Source organism: Eriocheir sinensis, chromosome 26 (genome assembly GCF_024679095.1).
Source record: "Eriocheir sinensis breed Jianghai 21 chromosome 26, ASM2467909v1, whole genome shotgun sequence".
Lineage (NCBI taxonomy): Eukaryota > Metazoa > Arthropoda > Malacostraca > Decapoda > Varunidae > Eriocheir > Eriocheir sinensis.
Window position 1 is genome coordinate 6,938,714 of NC_066534.1, and position 14,621 is coordinate 6,953,334.

Below are 14,621 nucleotides of genomic sequence, written 5' to 3' on the forward strand. Positions count from 1 at the left end.
TAAAAAATCCGCCAGATGATAGGTGAAGCTATAAAAATTTGCCGCTAGATTGGACTTGAATATGCAATTCCGCCAGATCTCGCGGAAAATCTGATAAAGCGGCATCACTGCATCTGAGGCCTCTCTTCCTCCCCTGCCTCTCCGCGCGAAGAAGAGAGAATGACAGATGACAAAATTTACGGAGAAATAAAATATTATAATGCAATTTTTACGTATATACGAATGATACCGCACATGTTGACATATGCGTCCTATGATGCGCATGTCCGGCTATGACGCAAAAGCCTCCCCCCCCCAGGGGGGAGGGGTTTTAATTTTACGAAAACAAAGCTCACCACACGGCAAGCCAAGCCAAGCATAATTGGCACCACTATAAAATAATTGCCTGCGCCATGACGGGCTTGGGCCGACCACCAGCTAGGCCCCTGAAGAAAGCCTACCGGCGCTACAGGCCGAGATGTAAAAAAAAAAAAAAAAAAAAAAAAAAAATAATAATAATAATAATAATAATAATAATAATAATAATAAAAATAGGGTTTCCCGGCCACTCTATGCAAAAAACATGTATTCGTCCGATTTTGAATATATTCGTCAAAAAATATCCCGTAGTTGCCCCCCTTAAAGGGAAACAGATGTAACACATTCGCGAGCAGAAGTTATTTCAATAACAGAGTCGTCGATCACTGGAATAGACTCCCGCCGTTAGTAGTTAGCTCACAGAGTATCAATAGCTTCAAGTCTTCATTAGATAAGTACTTCAGGTATATAGGATTTTACTGACCCTTTTCGTATGTTTCAGGTACACTGCAGCACGGCTCCAACCTGAAGACTTTGTGTTAACAATTTCCCCCACAGCTTAGGTCACCAGTGGCGTAAGTTAAGGGTAGTAATTTCCTCTTATTTCTCTCTTTACTGTAAAATTTCCATGTCCCTTTCTTTTTTAAAGGCACATGGTGTTCTCTTCTAACTTTTTCCTGTCGGCACGTTGCCGGAGGGAGAGTTGGGTGGGGAAGAGCCTTCATCTATTCTATCCTGTCCTACCACACGTAGATTACTAGTAGTAGCGGTAGTAGACAGACACCCTCGCCTCCTCCAAAGATTGTTCCCTCCCTATAGGGGGGAGCACGGGCCTTTGCCAATGGCGGCCCGTAGCAGGGTGCCGACAAACCGACTCTATCGGCGACCGCAGTCTAGGCGACCAAGTCGGTCTATCGACGAGGACTGGCGCGTCTCTGACACCCTCACCATAGACCGCCAGGTCTTTTGGTGTCTGTTCTTCCTATGTATTCCTATGTATTCCCTTGCTCAAGGGCGGACAGTAACCACTCCTTGTCAGCGGAAAGATTCCGGTCTGAGCGGGGCTCGAACCGCCGCCTGTCAGGCCGTGAAGCCTGGCAGCGCAGCGCTCAAACCGATTGAGCTGCGGGGTGTGTGTGAGTGTGACTCTGTGTGTGTGTGTGTGTGTGTGTGTGTGTGTGTGTGTGTGTGTGTCAACAATACACCACAGTCATGTAATATTTTTTTTCTTTTTTCTTATGATATTAGTCCCAACTTCTCCAGCCTCTCCTACAATAAATCTGCTAGACTGGGGACCATCTACTTTTTGTACTCTATTGTTTACTGGGGACCACACTACAGCCGCATATTCCAACCTGAGGCAAATTAGATCCACTATCAACTTATCATTGCTTCATTCATATAGAAAAATGCTACGCTTATGTTTGTCAACCGCTTATAAGCCTCCAGCAGTCGTATTAATGTGGTTTTGGGGTAACAGTTTTCTTTGACCAACACTCCTAGGTCTTTCTTCTCTCGCTTTAGGATGTGGATATTTCCCTTTAAGATGACAACCTCAGTACTTTAACAAAGTTACAATATTTTGCTCCTCATAATCTTTGCATCGTTCACAAACACACATAACATAAGCATAACTGTTCGTTCATTTCACCATATCGTTTATGTAAATTAAGAACCTCAATAAGTGTCGCTGGTATTGCGGTTATATCCGTACAGCTAAGGGCTGATTGATGACGATCCTGACCATCCTGGCGCCTGACCGGTGCAACCAACACCATTAGTCACGAAGCACCAATGACTACACACACACACACACACACACACACACACACACACACACACACACACACATAATGACACACACACACACACACACACACACACACACACACACACACACACACACACACACACACACACACACACACACACACACACACACACACACACACACACACACACACACACACACACACACAATCCATTGATATATATTTTCAGCTCTGGGGCTGCCTGGTACTTCATGCAATAAACCGTTTATTATTATTATTATTATTATTATTATTATTATTACACACACACACACACACACACACACACACACACACACACACACAGGTCGCCTTGTCCAGTTTGAGAGGTAAAGGGTGACAGAGACAGAGGCGTGATGACAGACTTCCGGTGGCATTTAGCTTCATAATTTCTTTCTTTAGTTTGACACCACATGCACGTGATTTGAAGGAGAAAACAAACGGAAATATATATTACCTGAAGTCCCAAGAACAAAAATATTGTAAGCTACTAACCTTCCCTGCCTAAGCAAACCTCCCTAGGGATGGTAATTCATAGCTACTAAGTTAATAACAATGAATGTTAGTTTATTAGTAAAAACATAATGAATGTACCTATACTCTTTGAAGCATTTGCTGAATAATTCTAAACTTAAAGTGTTTGGATGATAAAACCTCCTGTCTGTATATCAGTTTTGTCGAAATCTAAATTTGCATTGGTTACTTTGTTATTATTATTATTATTATTATTATTATTATTATTATTATTATTATTATTATTATTGTTATTATTATTATTATTATTATTATTATTATTATTATTATTATTATTATTATATTATTGTTATTATTATTATTATTATTATTATTATTATTATTATTATTATTATTATTATTATTATTATTATTATTATTATTATTATTATTATTATTATTACCATTGACGAGTTTTATATATTTAGCTAATCTAATTTTTACGAATTCCGGATGACAGCCTCTTTCTGATGTAGACAGATAGAGCAGAATGTATAAACGGCTCTCCTTCTACTGACGTCGACGGAGAAAGAAGATGAATAATTAGGATCCGAGATCACTTAGCCCGCGTGACAGACCCGGTGCCTGAGCTCCACGCCTCACCAGGCAAGACATCCGCCTCGGCAGTGAATCAACATCCTGCTTGTTGCGCCATGCTTCGTGGTAAGCTAAAGGGTAGTCACCTTTTCTCTTTTTATCTCTTTCTCTGAATACGGTCAAGGAGACAGACCGAGAGCAAAACTAAGATGAATAAAAAAAAACTTCAAGACGCGGATAAGATGAAGTTATAGAACCCAGAAGATGCCAAAAGAGAAATTGGATATACGCCTGATCTTATAAACGCCGTTTTAGTCTTCATCAACAATACCGTGGCTGCTTTGTCTTTTTTGGCCCGTTTTTCAAGGGGTGGGTTGTTAATTCTGTTGATTTTTTTTACCTTACTTTTTACAACTGAGTTTGCAATATGTCGAATAAACTCTGTGAAAATCCAACATTTCTAACTAACTCCGTCCAAAAAGGGAGTTGAAAAGCCAAACTAACCACATTCCTATTGATAAATACTAAAAATGACATTTGAATAATCTCTTCCAGAAGTGTCCTGCCGTGCAAGATTGTCCATTCCGTTATGAAAGGTAGGGGAACCGATCCTTACTGAGCCATAAGATGCGTATGCTTTCTACATACTTATTTAATAATCGCTTACTCATCAACAAACTATCCGAATGTGCGCGCGCGTGTGTGTGTGTGTGTGTGTGTGTGTGTGTGTGTGTAATTCACCACGGCCTGATCACGAGTTGGACTTGCTTTCGCCAGCAGGTACCCTCAAGACGTGAGCAAGTGCTCATTATTGTCGATCTCTGGATACTGCCAGGACCTCACTCACCACACCCCCCATCCCCCTTGCTCAAGGGGGGACAGTAACCCCTCCAAGTCAACGGAAAGAATCCGGCCTGAGCGGGGCTCGAACCGCCGCCTGTTTGGCCGTGAAGCCTTGCAGCGCGGCGCTTTAACCGATTGAGCTACCGGAGCTGTGTGTGTGTGTGTGTGTGTGTGTGTGTGTGTGTGTGTGTGTGTGTGTGTGTGTGTACTTGAATTCGAGAAACGGTGAATATAAGTCATTTGAATCAAAACTTGGTCAAGAGGGTGTCCCGTGAACGTCGTGACAGTACCACGTCACAGGACAAAGCAAACAGGAAGCGACGCGACATATATTAACACATATCACTGAACCCAATGCTTTAAATTACTCATTTCTTTACACACACACACACACACACACACACACACACACACACACACACGGCTATTTCATTACATGCGTATACGTCGATATACCCCAGTATATATACTTGAAAAATACGGAAATCCTAATATATATATATATATATATATATATATATATATATATATATATATATATATATATATATATATATATATATATATATATATATATATATATATATATATATATATATATATACATACATACGTATATGTAATTTGCCTGTTGTTAGAATGAAATGGTGCACACTAATAAAAATCAATATAAACTCCTATGTGGAAAAACAACAATATGCATGCTTGCTTCCGTGAACACCTTTTTGCTAACTGGCCTGGGAAACAAGAATGCTGCGGAGGCGGGAGCGTGGACAGAAGAGAGACAGGCGAGTATAAAGCACCAGTGAGTCACACCTTTAACTAGAAAAATATGCTGAAGAGTGGACGACACGACACACGTGATGAGGTATACATGTGACTTTTGGCAGCTGTGCGTCCCCTAATCTTACCCTGGTCAGTGTGAGGAGACAAGCACCCATGCTGTGATTAACTGTGTGTGTGTGTGTGTGTGTGTGTGTGTGTGTGTGTGTGTGTGTGTGTGTACTCATATCGAACTGTTTGGTATAGTCTGCTCCATACTATCGCAAATTATCATTACATGACTCTCTTCTCTAGGTCAGTGAGAACACGAAATTGCTCTTCTTATGCTCGCTTATGCTGAAAATCTTTTATTATTATTATTATTATTATTATTATTATTATTATTATTATTATTATTATTATTATTATTATTATTATTGCTACTACAACAACTACTACTACTACTACTACTACTACAACTACTACTATTAATAAATAAATAAATAAATATATTAGTATTATTATACTTATTATACTTATTATTATTAAAATTATTATTATTATTATTATTATTATTATTATTATTATTATTATTATTATTATTATTATTATTATTATTATTATTATTATTATTACTATTATTATTATCATTATCGTTGCTATTATTATTAGTTATTATTACTATTATCATTATTATCATTAGTATTATTTTTATTATTATTATTATTATTATTATTATTATTATTATTATTATTATTATTATTATTATTATTATTATTATTATTATTATTATTATTATTATTATTATTATTATTATTATTATTATTATTATTATTGTCATTATTCTTATAGCTATTATCATTTTCTTGGTATTTTCATTATTTTTTAAGCAACAGTGAATAAACAATGAATAAAAAAAAAAATATCATGCAACTGTGTGTGTGTGTGTGTGTGTGTGTGTGTGTGTGTGTGTGTGTGTGTGTGTGTGTGTGTGTAATTCACCCACGGCCAATTCACGAGTTGGACTCGCAATCGCCAGCAAATACCCTCTCGACGAGAGCAAGATATACATTATTTAAAGTCGATCTCTGGGTACAGCCAGGACCTTCACACAACGCACACCCCTAACGGACCATGCCTCGTGTGACAGAGGTCTTGTAGATCGGAGGGAACGTATACTTGCATTCTTAATCAACAAGAATCTAGCAGGGAAGGTAGAAAATTTTTCAGCATCAACGAGAATAGGAGACTCATTATCAAGCTGATTAAAAGACTGAAACCTAAGATAATACAAGCTATGCACCAACATTAACTTACAAAACGATGAAGTAGAAAAGTTTAATAAGGATGTTGAAGTAGCGATGAGGTGCATAATACTCAGTTTTTAATAGCCATTATGAGACTAACGCCAATTCAGGGACCAAAAATGTTGGTGAAATAACGATTAGCGGATTTTTTTTTTTTTTTTTACAACAAAGGAAGCAGCCAGAAGAGCTGTGGAGAAGCTGATTTAGTAAGAGATGAGATATGAAGTTTCCAGTTGATTTTTTTAGTTAAGGACAGGAGGATGTTTAGTGTTGAGGAAGGTGATAGCTGGGTGTTGTCAAAGAATAGGGATAGTTGTTTGGAAGATTGTGTCGAGTGGATAGGTGGAGAAACTGTGTTTTGAGGCGTTGAAGGACACCAGGTTCTTCTTGCCCCAATCCAGCCTTGAGTCGTTAAGTTCAGTAGGTGGGGTCTTCTTTAAAAGAAGTTGAGTATGCAGAGTGGAATCATCGGCGTAGGAATGGATAGGACAGTTCGTTTTGGAAGAAGATCATCAATGAACAACAGAAAAGAGTCTGTTAATAGATTTAGGGAGAAACAGTGACCGTCTACCACGGCAGAATAGAACGGTCAGAAAGGAAACTGGAGATAAGATAAAGGAGAAGGATAGAAACCAAGCAAAGATTTGTGCCAGACCCTATCAAAGCTTTTGATATGTGATCAGATAGAAGGTCAGAAGTGGAAAGGTGCTTTTGAATCTTCCTTGATTCAAAAGCTTTGACGGTAGTTTGAGGGATTGAGCGGTCACCCTTCTTAGGCAGCTGTGTGAAAGGCATATACTCCCAGCAAGAAGGAAAGGTAGATGTTGACAGGCAGAGGCGAAAGAGTTTGACCAGGCAGGGTGACAGCACGGAGGCACAGTTTTAGGACACAAGGAGGCTCCATCAGGTCCATAAGCCTTCTGAGGATTGAGGCCAGAGGGCATAGAAAACATCATTTTGAAGAATCTTTATAACAGGCATAAAGGAGTCAGAGGGGGGGATGAGTAGGGAATATATGCCAGAAATCCGTCCAGTGGAGTTTTAGAAAAGTTTGAGAAAAGTTCAGCCTTAGAGATAGATGAGACGGCAGTGTTGCCGTCAGGACTGAGGAGAGAGGAAAGGATGAAGAAGTGAAGTTGGAGGAGATGTTTTGGCTAGATGCCAGAAGTCACGGAAGAGTTAGAAAGCAAGGTTTTGGCATTTTCTATTAATGAAAGAATTTTTGGTTAGTCGGAGAATAGATTTGGCAAGATTTCGGGCAAAATGTAAAGTTCATAATTAGCATTAGTTTGAAGGCTCTGGTACTTTTTTTGAGCTTCTTTCTATCATTGACAGGACGAGAACAAGCGTGATTAAACCAAGGCTTTTAGCGTGAGGAGTAGAGAAAGAACGAGGAATGTATGCCTCCATTCCAGAGACAATCACCTCTGTGATGCGCTGAGCACACACAGAGGTCTCTATCCTGGAAGCAATAATCAGTCCACCATCCTCAGGTCGTCCCACCGAGCTGAAGCAAAATAAGCATCGCCTCTTCGGTGGGTTCAGGAGCGATAGGACAGGATGCAGAAATAAGATTGTGATCGGAAGAGCCCAACGGAGAGAACAGTTTGACAGAATAAGCAGAAGGGTTTGAGGTAAGGAAGAGGTCTAGAATGTTGGGCCGGTCTCCAAGACGGTCGGTGCTGGACCAACTGCTCTAGGTCGTTGAGGATAGCAAAGTTGGCTTGTTCACCAGGATGGTCAGTGAAAGAGGATGAAAGCCAATGCTGGTGGTGAATATTGAAATCTCCTAGGATGGAGATTTCAGCGAAGGGAGAGTGGGTCAAGATGTGCTCCACTTTAGAATTCAAATAGTCAAAAAATTTTACATAGTTGGTAGAGTTAGGTGAGAGATAAACAGCACAGATGTATTTAGTAATAGAATGACAATGAAGTCTTAGCCAGATGGTGGAAAATTCAGAAGAGTCAAGGTCGTGGGCACGAGAGCAAGTGATGTCGTTGCGCACGTAGGCGCAACATCCAGCTTTGGATTGAAATTTAGGATAGAGATAGTAGGAGGGAACAGAGTAGAGATTGCTGTCAGTAGCCTCAGAAACCTGTGTTTCGGTAAGGAAGAGAAGGTGAGGTTTAGAGGAGAGATGATGTTCCACAGAATGAAAATTAGAGCGAAGACCGCGAATGTTGCAGAAATTGAGAAGAAAGAGGTTCGAGGAGTTATCAAGACACCTAAAGCGTCGGCAGCCAGAAGGAGTCCTCCTGGGACTCCGAGGCTTGATGTAGGTGCGCCATTTTGAAATTTTAATTTTGGGAAAAGGTGTGTGGATAAAGAGAGGATCTGTCTTTAGAGAGCATGCTGAACTACTCTCCGGTGTTGGTGAGACAATAGAGAAACGGTTAGTGAGGACATGGGAAGGGTCTTTGGATTCTCACCTCGTTCGGTAGGTGTCTTCCTACCTACTCTAGAATATGTAATACAAGAAACAGGAAAGGAGACAAACTTGTTGGATTTTTGGAAGAAAACCCCAGATTAGGAGTCATGAACACATTTTTAAGAAAAGAGCAAACAGGCAATGGACCTTGGAAATCGCTCATGGAGAGACGAAAAATTTATTTTACTTTACCCTCACTGAACGTCCGGACATATTGAAGGGTGTAATAGTACTAATCAAGCTCAATCTAGTGACCACCGATTGATGGACGCAAAGTAGACTTTTTTAACATTTGTTACCTTTTCTTATGCCCTTGAACTGACTCATCTGCTGTAAAAAAAAAAAATAAAAAAAAATAAATAAATAAAAAAGGTATCATAAGACACTTTCGCCTCTCAAGTCAACCATTTCTGAAGGACAAAGAGGGGATCAATCGGGTTCCAATGAATGTTTCCTTAGGTTCATGGTATAGAAGAAGGGTAGAACTACCACCAGGGTCATTAAAATACCCCAAAACTCCTACGAAAGCCTTGTTAAATATGTGTACTTGGGCGACGAAATATTTTAAAATACGACCCTTAAACCTAAGATGAGAGAAGGAAAAAAGTTAATGAATGAGAAGCAACCCAGTGTTCTTACATTAATGGAAAAGGCTGATGAATTCTGTTAAAAAATTCACTATATTTTCTTAGTCTACTTGATGAGGCTGAAGGAGATGTAGAGGAAACAGATGACAACTCAACTGCGGTTACCATGGATCCGCTGTGGAAACTTCAGTCCCTGAAATAAAGTTAACAAGCTTTCAACAAGTGGATGTGGCTGTGGTGAAAACTATCATACACAAGGTGAAACTGACGTACTGTGATAACGATCCCTTGCCGATAAGTGACATCATTAAGAGTGAAAACTTTAGTGATTTCTTAAATATTATGACTATGATGGTTAACACTAGTATCGAAAACAAAACTTTCCCTGAGAGTGAGAAAGCGACGATCGTAAAACCTATCGTTAAAGGTAAACTGGACCCACAGTGTTTAAGTTCCTTTAGACCAGTATCCAACTTGACGATTCTATCTAAGATACTTGAAAATGTGATCTTAAATCAGCTAATGGAGCATTTGCTAGTGGTGCAGGCTTTACCAGATAATCAATCTGCCTACAAGAGGCTTTACTCAACTGAAACTACTCTCTGTTCGGTGGTAAACAACTTGCTTGTGCTTATGGATGAAGGGAAGTGTGGTGTTCTGATTTTGTTAGACTTGAGTGCTGCGTTTGACACGATGGAGCACAGTCTATTGCTTCAGGATTGCAAGAATATTGGAATTGAGGGTGGCGCGCTGGATTATCTGAGGAGTTACCTTGAGAACAGAACTTACTGTGTGCAAATAGGTAAATCGTTCTCCACTCATAAACTTTTGCAAAGAGGAGTCCCCCAGGGAAGTGTACTGGGTCCAATTTTATTCTGTGTTTATACTATCGGTCTTTCACATTTGCTAAGAAGGCATGAAGTTGACTTTAAACTGTATGCTGATGATACACAGTTCTATTTGTCGCTGAGTGATGTGGAAAACACTGAAGATAAGCTGAGCAGAATTATGGATGATGTTGGGAAATGGATGACTTCTAAGCAACTGAAGCTGAATGAGGATAAAACTGAATGTTTGATTGTCGGGAAGAACAAGGATCTCAGGAGGCTAGATATTTCCACTCTTCGGATAAAAGATGACACTATGACTGTAAAAAAGTCAGTCAAAGATTTAGGTGTGATACTTGACTGCACTCTATCATTCAAAGAACAGATCAATCAGGTGGTGAGAACGGCAGGCTACCATCTGAGAAATATTGCATTTGTCAAGAAATACCTGGATGATAAGACTATGAAGATGCTTATATATAATCATGTAACTAGTAAGCTGGATTATTGTAACTCACTTTATTATGGCCTTCCTAAATATCTGCTGAAGAAACTACAACTGGTTATGAACAGAACTGCAAGGCTAATAAAGGGTCTGCCCCCCCGTGAGAGAATAACACCTGCACTTATAGACTTGCATTGGCTACCCATTAAGGCACGAATAGTCTACAAAATATGTGTCTTGACTTATCAAGCAACGCGACTTGGTAAACCTGGATATTTGAGAAATATTCTACAGGATTTTCATTTGGACACCACCATGTCAGTGAGACACAGTACAGAACGGTATAGACTCTATGAGCCCAGGGTCAACCTGGAACTGGGTTTCAGAGCATTTGAGAAGAGTGCCCCGCGGCTCTATAATGAGTTACCCGGGGACGTTAAGAACAGTGACAGTCTGGCAATCTTCAAGAAAGCGCTGAAGACTCACTTATTCACTAAATCCTACGACTTCACAAATTTGAGGATTGAGGACAACTTTAGGTGGTAATATTACTGTTATAATGTTAGCGGCCCTGTGGAGCGCTGCTACGGCGGCGGACCGGGGCCTGAAACCTCATCAACGGTAAACGGTAAACGGTAATAATACAGAGGAGGTAGCCTATAGTTAGGGCAACTCCAAACAAACAGTGACGGTGCACTAGTGACTTACAGCTAACACATTGCAAACCTATTAAACAATTACTTTTCATCGGTGTTTAATACTAACAGTCTTCCCACCACTACCACCAACACCAGTACTAATGTAAATCTCGAGCATGCATTGCCTAACTTTGAAATAACAGCCGATGAAGTCCTTAGAGCTTTCCATTCATTTAAAACAAATAAAAGTCCCGGACCTGACAAAGTATATCCTATATTGCTTAAAGAAACAAAGAGCGAAATATTCTCCTCCCTCACAACCGTATTCAATATGTCCTTGCGACAAGGCATCGTCCCTTCGGATTGGAAAAAGGCTAACGTGACACCGATTTTTAAGAAAGGAGACAAAAAAATACCAGGTAATTACAGGCCCATTAGTCTAACTTCAGTTGTATGCAAGCTACTTGAGAGCATAATTAGAGACAAAATTGTGAGTTACCTTGAAAGCCACTCATTAATTGGGGATTCACAACATGGCTTCCGTAACAAAAGATCCTGCCTATCAAACCTATTGACCTTTTATAACGACCTTTTCTCAGTTTATGACGTAACCAAATCATTGATAAAGTCCCACATCATAAATTACTTTATAAATTAAAGCAAATAGGTATTGACGGTCAAGTACACCAATGGATCGCGAATTGGTTGAGCAACAGACAAGAAAGTGGTGATTGACGGAATTAACTCAGAGTGGGCGCCGGTCACTAGTGGCGTCCCTAAGGGCTCGGTTATTGGCCCAGTGATCTTCATTATTTACATCAACGATGTGGATGTTGGAATCAATAATCGCATTAGTAAATTTGCAGACGACACAAAGATTGGAAACTCGGTTCTCACTGACGAAGACAGGCAAAGCCTCTAAGAGGATTTGCACAAAATTTCAGCTTGGTCGAATAGATGGGAGATGCCCTTTAACGTAGACAAGTACCAGGTCCTTCAAGTTGGAACAAGAAATAAGAAGTTCGATTACGAAATGCGCGGCGTTAAACTCAAAAGCGTTCACTGCGTTAAGGACCTGGGGGTCAAAATCGCGTCAAACCTCAAATTCTCACAGCAATGCATCGGTGCAGCAACTAAAGCTTCATTAAAAGAAACTTTTTTATTCAAGAATAAAAATGTAATACTTCCACTCTACAATAGTTTAGTCAGACCACACTTGGAATATGCGGTACAGTTTTGGTCTCCCCACCATGCAAAGGACATTGCTAAATTAGAAGGTGTTCTGCGTCGGGCAACAAAAATGATCCCTTCCTTGCGCAACAAATCCTACGAAGAAAGGCTTTTCATCCTTAACATGTTCTCTCTTGAGAAACGTCGCCTCCGAGGAAAACTGATCGAATGTTTTAAAATACTTAATGGTTTCACGAATGTAGACAGATAAAAATTGTTTAAGATCGATGACACTTTGCGAACGAGGAACAATGGGATAAAACTCAAATGTAGACAAGTAAATTCAGACTGCACCAATTTTTTCTTCGCCAACGTTGTAGTGCGAGAATGGAATAAGCTCCCACCATCAGTGGTCCAGTGTAACACGATTGACTCCTTTAAAAACAAGCTCGACCGTCACTTCCTTGAACTTAACATTAATTAGAGTTGAAATGCAACGTTTTGGAGCCATCTGATTAATGTAGAATCACAGGTTTAAGGACAGACCCATGGGGTCTGTGTGGTCTGATTTTCTATGTAAATCTATGTAAATCTCTCTCTCTCTCTCTCTCTCTCTCTCTCTCTCTCTCTCTCTCTCTCTCTCTCTCTCTCTCACACACACACACACACACACACACACACAGCTACAGGGGCAATTTCAGTACAAACTGCGATTATTTGTTTATATAATTCGGCTTGTGTCAGAGATTATTGCCCTCAACGAAGCGATGCAACCCCTCAGAGGGCATGGTGTAATGTTGACTAGTATCTCTTTTTTTACTTTTGAATAGATATTTCGTCGAGTTCCATGCAGTTTTCATAGAGAGGTTGCACTGACGTCACACCGCTTCGCTTTTGTTCTAGGAAAACAACTGCTACTATATATATTGGGAGGCACGAGCTATCAGCTGAGCCCTTGCTCCTTGTTTGGTTTGATGATGGCTGGCCCGTGCCTCCCGTCTTCATATCACAATCTAAGTGAATATGCAAAAAATCTGGACAGTGAGGCTAGGCTTTGTTATGTTAGAAAAATAAGTGTTTTTGGTGGGACTGACCCTTACACGATAGGGGAAAATTCTCGTCCTTTGATAGGACTGCCTGCCAATGAGCTACCTGAGACGGCTTATTACGATATCTACAGTTACTTAGTGGAAAGTGAAAGTAAACAGTTTACTGGAAAGTGCCTCAAGGCATACAAGAGCCTTGAAGCATACAAGTACTTTATTGCTGGACATGTGAATGAAATAATGATAACAGAAGCTGCTACACCTGGCATGAAGCTAATCACAGCAAAGGTAAAAAAGTAAATCAATCAGACCATCAAACAATGAATAGAGAAAAGTTACATTAACCTAGGCCTAACCCACCGACCGGACCTCAATTATTTTTTTATTGTCACCACTGTGGATTATCGTAATATAACCAAACCAAACCGGCTTACTTTACTCGTACTAGCCCTGTATGTTTACCCCCTACCGTCCCGGGTCCCGGACGGTGTTTAGTATGGCCCCTTAATCGAAACTACACCACCACACAACTCAAATAACACACCCATCATCACACCAACACTCCTAGGCCTATACTGTTCAGTAATATGAGCATTAAGCCCCTCTAATTTATAAAAAAAAATATATAGATACGACTGAAATATATATTACACTTACCTTTGACAAAATTAGCACTGCAAAGGCGGGTAGCAGAAGTCGGGTGCCATTCTCTACAGCTGCTATCCATTTTTGCCGCTGTTCCTGGTTGGCTGGAAACCTATAGAACGACACACTGCTTCCCTATCCTGTTAGTGCAATCAGCTGCACAACAACTAAAAACCATTTTCAAGACTGAGGCGAGAAAAAGTTGAGGATCTCTCTTGCTGTAAATATGTGCCTTTCAAAATGGCAGACCTTTGCGGCTCAGCTGACTGATCAGATGATCGCTGCTGATGACGTCATGTGTAACCCCTCGATCTAATGAGAGAGAGAGAGAGAGAGAGAGAGAGAGAGAGAGAGAGAGAGAGAGAGAGAGAGAGAGAGAGAGAGAGGGGCACACTGACCAACATCCTACCGTAAACCCGTAAACGCTTTATATATATATATATATATATATATATATATATATATATATATATATATATTAACCCTGAGGTGTGGACAGGAAACATTGTTTCCCGAGCATTTCTCAAATGTTTCCCTTTTCTCTCTAAAAAGTTTACCAATTGTTTTCGAAGCGGTTGGGAAACATCTGTTTCCAAAGATAGTTTCTTATATATTTTGGACTTGCCGTAACCAAACGGAACAATGAGTGGTTTGACAATTTATGTTCAACAGCAACAAACCAGTTTGTGGGAAATTTACCCATTGTGAAATATATAGGCTACGAGCTCCTTATGAGGATCGTTAATTTGCAGAGTTATTTTGTA